We start from the raw sequence: 5,743 nt of genomic DNA on the forward strand, positions 1-5,743 counted from the left end.
AAGCATAAGAAAGGAGTACGAACTCTCAAGACACTGAGCAGTGGGGTTACAAAAGTAGAAATTTTAAACTTGTTGGATAATTTGAGGACTGATATTCTAAGCACACTGTCCTCATAATTGGATGTTCTAGGGGGAAAACAGAAACAGAAAGTGCTGGTAGACCTAGGAGCTACAATTAACGTTATAAATTTTGCATCTGTACTCACCTTGGGCCTGATTAATCTTAAACCAACTCCTACAGTCCTAGAATTAGCAGACTAGTCCACTGTAAGACCAGTAGGGAAGTTGGAAGATATGACTATTTCTATAGACTCATGGAAATACCCTGTCAATATTTTTGTGTTGCATACTCAATCTTCAGTCGGGGGGTATCCTTTGATTCTGGGTAGGCCTTGGCTTGCTACCGCAGATGCTTACATTGGGTGTCGATCGAGAAATATCCAAAGGGGAAAATACAAATAACCTTGTTCTTTACCCACCGACAGAACCAAGCCCATCAATAAAACCAGGGTATACTTTAGCACAAAAACTTCCACACTCAGATGAGCCTGAACTTGGAAATGAAGATATTAAACCAATTCTTACTATTGGTGAAGCTCTCTGTTTTAAGGATGATATGGAAGATTATAATATTAGAAAATTTATCAGTAGTCCCACCTTCGTTTTTGATCCAACCCACCAGATATTAGAATATGTTATGACTTGCACCACCCAGGAAACCATTGAACCGAAAACCGAAGTTGAAAACGCTCATGTCATGTGATGGGCGAGGGGTCGAAAATTTGGTGTATCAACCTTAAAATCATGGATGAGAAAGGAAATCACACCCATTGTTAATAATCCTTGGGAGGTGGTTCCACTGACCAAAGGATGGATCCACCTAATTTTCAAGGAAGTGACCGATTCCCAAAAGGTTAAACAAAAGGTATGGCTGATTGGATCAACTCTTATTCTCTTTAATTTTGAACTCTATTCTTTGATGCAAAATTGGAGAGAATGGATATAATGTCGATTTTGGTGTGCCTACTAGGTCTTCACCCTCATTACTAGGATGTAGTAATCTTCCAAGACATAGGAAACTCCTTGGGCACCTATTTGAACCATGACTCCATATTTTTTTGATTCGCAATATGGTTCTAGCTTATGTCCAGGTTAATTTTGATGTTAGAGAAGGGTATCTATAGGATATGGACATAGGGATTAGGGAGGAAATAATTTATACATTGGATTTTGTAGGTATCCTATTCAAGTGAAGATCATGTCGCATGCATGGTCATTTGGTTAAGGATTACAAGATGCCACTTTCAAAGAAATCACGTTTGTCCAAAAGAAAGAAACATGACCATGGAAATTTAGGAAAGGTTCTGACACCTGTCTTGGATGCTTTATTTGCCATAGAAGTGACCGCGGGCCAAGAGGTTGCTGGAAAAGATAATACAAGGATTAAGGAGGAGCATGCAAGTCCAATCTCATAGGTTGACATTATGGAAACATCAATTGTAGGTACTCCCCCATTTTCCATTTCCAAATTATTTCCCTAATATGTGATGTACATTCTACTTTCATGTCATGTGATAATATTCTTGGCGCTCATTTGGAGCCCAAGATATCCCCACACTCTCCCTTGTCTTCCCTAAATCCCATCCCCTATGCATATTCCATTGTTTCTCTAGTTCATCCTAGCCCTCATTTACATGCCAATAGATGTCTTGGCTTCCCTGCTGTTATCACTGACAAAATTTCAAAGAAAAAAAAGGATCTCCATAAAGAAATCTCACTTCAAGTAAGGATATGCTTCAAAGTTTTGGTAGTTATGCTTGGTATAATCTTTTCAAACATTTCCATTCAGTTTTGGAGGGTCTTGAAACATTTGAAAGAATGTTTTAATAGAAAATTTCTCAAATAGCAAGGTTTTGGGTTGAAACTATGATTTTTGAAACAACTCAGCAGTTTCGTAGCGCGCTACGAAACTGCTGAAGGTGACAGTTTTGTTTTTTGAGGATCTACCTTGAAAGAAAAAGAAGATTATTTTGAAAGGGATGTTGTTGCAGAGGTCTAATAAGATCACTTGAGAAGGTTTGATACCTAATCAAAAGGAAAATTCAAGAAATGAAAATACATACGCATTCTAAACCTTGCGCTACGAAATCAGTGTTTTCGCAGCGCGCTGCGAAACCCCTGTAGCAGCCTGTTTCAGCAGAGAAAACTGTTTTACTAGGTAACTTCCAGAAGCTTTCCAGAGCAGCTGAGAACTCAATTTTGCAAACTGAAAGAGGCTTTTCTTCCTAACATGTTGAATTACAAAAACCTCTTTCAGTTTCTTCAATTCCATTCTGAGGTGGGAGAAATGTGTGGTCAAAGTTGCGCTACGAAACTGCTGTAGGTGCAGTTTTTCATCTCCTGTTTTACACCTGTTTTTCAAAGACTTATTCTGGGCAGCTGGAGAAGTGTTTCAAAAAACCAAAAGAGGTTTTTGTTCAGAATGGATTTTTTCACAAAAACCTCCTTCATTTTTTCCAAATACATTTTTTACGAGAAGTTATGACCTCTGTCCCAAGACCTATTTTTCAGCCAGAACAGAGCAAGGGACAGTTTCCTGTTTGACACGTGTTTTTCAAGGACAGATTCTGAACAGCTGGAAAAATGTTTTAAAAACCCGAGAGAGGTTTTTGTTCTAGACATCATGGGCTACAACAACCTCCTTCAGTTTCGTAAAATGTGTTATGAATGAAGAAATAAAGGCTCTGCAATTTTCAAGGATCTAAACCTAAAAATAGGGAAACATGTTCCCTAATTTCTAGGGTTTGTCATCAGCAGTTGGGTTACCACGTGGGAGGCTTCATCAAATTCGACTTCATGGAGTTTTAGGTGTCAAAGAATTCTTTAAATTCTTATATAAGGTTGTTGAATCATGATAAGGAGTTACACTCCTAGTTGGATTAGGTCTCTAGGACTGCTAGTTAGGTGTCATTTGCATTTAATAGTTAGTTTTGAGTGTCATTAGGTGTCAGGTCAGGTAGAATTCGAATTTTCCTCATCCTAGAAGAGGAATCTAAGTTGTGTAAAGAGATCTATATATAGCAGAAGAGCTGATGTACAAAGGGTTGGATATTTTATAAAACAGAGGACTGTTTTGGCTTGTGTACAAACTTATTTTCAGTAATACAAGTGACTGCTTTTCTTCTCAGGATTCATACAGTGTTTCAAATGCTCAAGATATATGTGGTTTTGTTTTATCGTTTATGTTTTACAGCTGTATAGATACACAATCACTCAGAATTCACTTTGCTGCTCTGATTTCCTGTGTGTATTTGTAAGCTGAGGTTTTTATGAGAGGTATTTTGAGTGTTTAAACATTACATGCCCTGACTTCTATGAATGAGTAGTATTATAGTTTGCTGAAGTGATGATTAACTCCATGAGCCCAATGGAAGTCTTTGTAAGGTCTGTCCAGCCAACTTATGTGTTAAATTTACTTTGCAAGAGTTAGCCATCTCATCAATATTTAAAATCAATAACCCTTTGAGAGAGCCCTCTCAGGCTAAGGAGGCTAAGCCTTAGTCAAAAGTTTGGTTTGAAATAGTTACACAGAGTCTTACTGATTAGCAGCCTTCAGTGCTTGATTTTGTGATAACATTTTGGTGCGTATGCCGGGAGCCTGAAGATTATTCATTCCCGAAATTATGAAGCTGAACTTCTGAAGGTAGTAGAAGCTCAGAGGATTTTCAAGGCTGCAATCTACCTTGGCGACTCCATTGTTGAAGAATTTGAAATTCATAGATTCATGGTGATTCCACTGGAGTTATGAAGGACCCAAATGTTACCATTCTTATTTCAAGGTATGCATGCATAGATTTTTCAGGAATTCATGGTTTCCCAAATCATTTTCCCAAGGATGCATATTTTCTAAGGAATGGTCCAAAATTCAACGGAGAAGATTTGAGTTTAACTTTGAAGCATATATCAGATTTTTGTGAATATTCACAGCTTCTTAGAGTTAAACATGAGGATGTTTGCATTATGTTATTCTATGATTCACTTCAAGGGAAATGTAAACAATGGATTGAAAGCTTTCCTATCAAATCCATTAAGTCATTTCAAGACTTATGGCTTATGTTTTTGGAGGAATGGACAGATAAGTCAGAGGTGGTGGCAAACTCTCCTTCAATTCAAGGTTTCAAACAATGGAATAATGATCATAGTAATAGAGAAACAGATGAAAATTTTTCTTTGTCCTTGTCCTCGTATCTAAAATCCTTTGAGTGTAAGGCAGAGGATAAGATGAAATTTTTGGATGAAGTTCCTAATGACATTGAGAAAGACATTGAAGGTTTAGAAGGTCAAATTCAGGCATATAGTTTTCATAATCATGATCATTATTTTCAGAAGCTTTCAATGGCAGAACACAAGGAGAGAGTGTTGCTTCCTTTCTCTTTCATGATTGAGGAACTGTACACTGTTGTTGAAGATCAGTTTGCACAACCAGAAGGTTACAAGAATCATCAAACTGATCATGCATTCTGGGATCCTATAGCCAAATATATGGAAGAGTTTTATTCTCCAGTGTTTCAGCTTTTCTATGAAGGTCAGAGGCAATTTCAGTGGCAGTGGTCATCGCCATATCATAATGGCTCTGAACTCCGATGCAGTCAAAGAAATCAGACATCAGATAAGACAAATGATTGGCTACATTGGAAATTTCACATTGATTGAGCTGAAAGAAGTTTAAATTGTTAGGGTAGGTAGGTAGGTGAATGCAAATAAGCTCAAGGTTGACTGAGCATTTTTATTTTTCAGTAGATATAGACTTCTTTCTCCTACAGTGATCATCAAGCTTAAGCCTGAGGTGAAGGCCCAAGGAACTTAAAGAAGATGTTTGTCAAATAAATTTTTGTTCATGATAAGAGGATAAGGCACTGGAACTGCAGGTTCTTAGTGTACCACAAGGGCACACTATCCCAAGTGGATCCACTGTTATCACTGACAAAATTTCAAAGAAAAAAAAGGATCTCCATAAAGAAATCTCACTTCAAGTAAGGATATGCTTCAAAGTTTTGGTAGTTATGCTTGGTATAATCTTTTCAAACATTTCCATTTAGTTTTGGAGGGTCTTGAAACATTTGAAAGAATGTTTTAATAGAAAATTTCTCAAATAGGAAAGTTTTGGGTTGAAACTACGATTTTTGAAACAACTCAGCAGTTTCGTAGCACGCTACGAAACTGCTGAAGGTGACAATTTTGTTTTTTGAGGATCTACCTTGAAAGAAAAAGAAGATTATTTTGAAAGGGATGTTGTTGCAGAGGTGTAATAAGATCACTTGAGAAGGTTTGAGCCCTAATCAAAAGGAAAATTCAAGAAATTAAGATACATACGCATTCTAAACCTTGCGCTACGAAATCAGTGTTTTCGCAGCGCGCTGCGAAACCCCTGTAGCAGCCTGTTTCAGCAGAGAAAACTGTTTTACTAGGTAACTTTCAGAAGCTTTCCAGAGCAGCTGAGAACTCAATTTTGCAAACTGAAAGAGGCTTTTCTTCCTAACATGTTGAATTACAAAAAACTCTTTCAGTTTCTTCAATTCCATTCTGAGGTGGGAGAAATGTGTGGTCAAAGTTACGCTACGAAACTGTTGTAGGTGCAGTTTTTCATCTCCTGTTTTACACCTGTTTTTCAAAGACTTATTCTGGGCAGCTGGAGAAGTGTTTCAAAAACCAAAAAGAGGTTTTTGTTCATCATGGATTTTTT

The sequence above is a fragment of the Pinus tabuliformis genome, chromosome 8, assembly GCF_031772625.1.
Source record: "Pinus tabuliformis cultivar Carrire ecotype Pingquan chromosome 8, CPIR1, whole genome shotgun sequence".
NCBI classification, from domain to species: Eukaryota; Viridiplantae; Streptophyta; class Pinopsida; order Pinales; family Pinaceae; genus Pinus; species Pinus tabuliformis.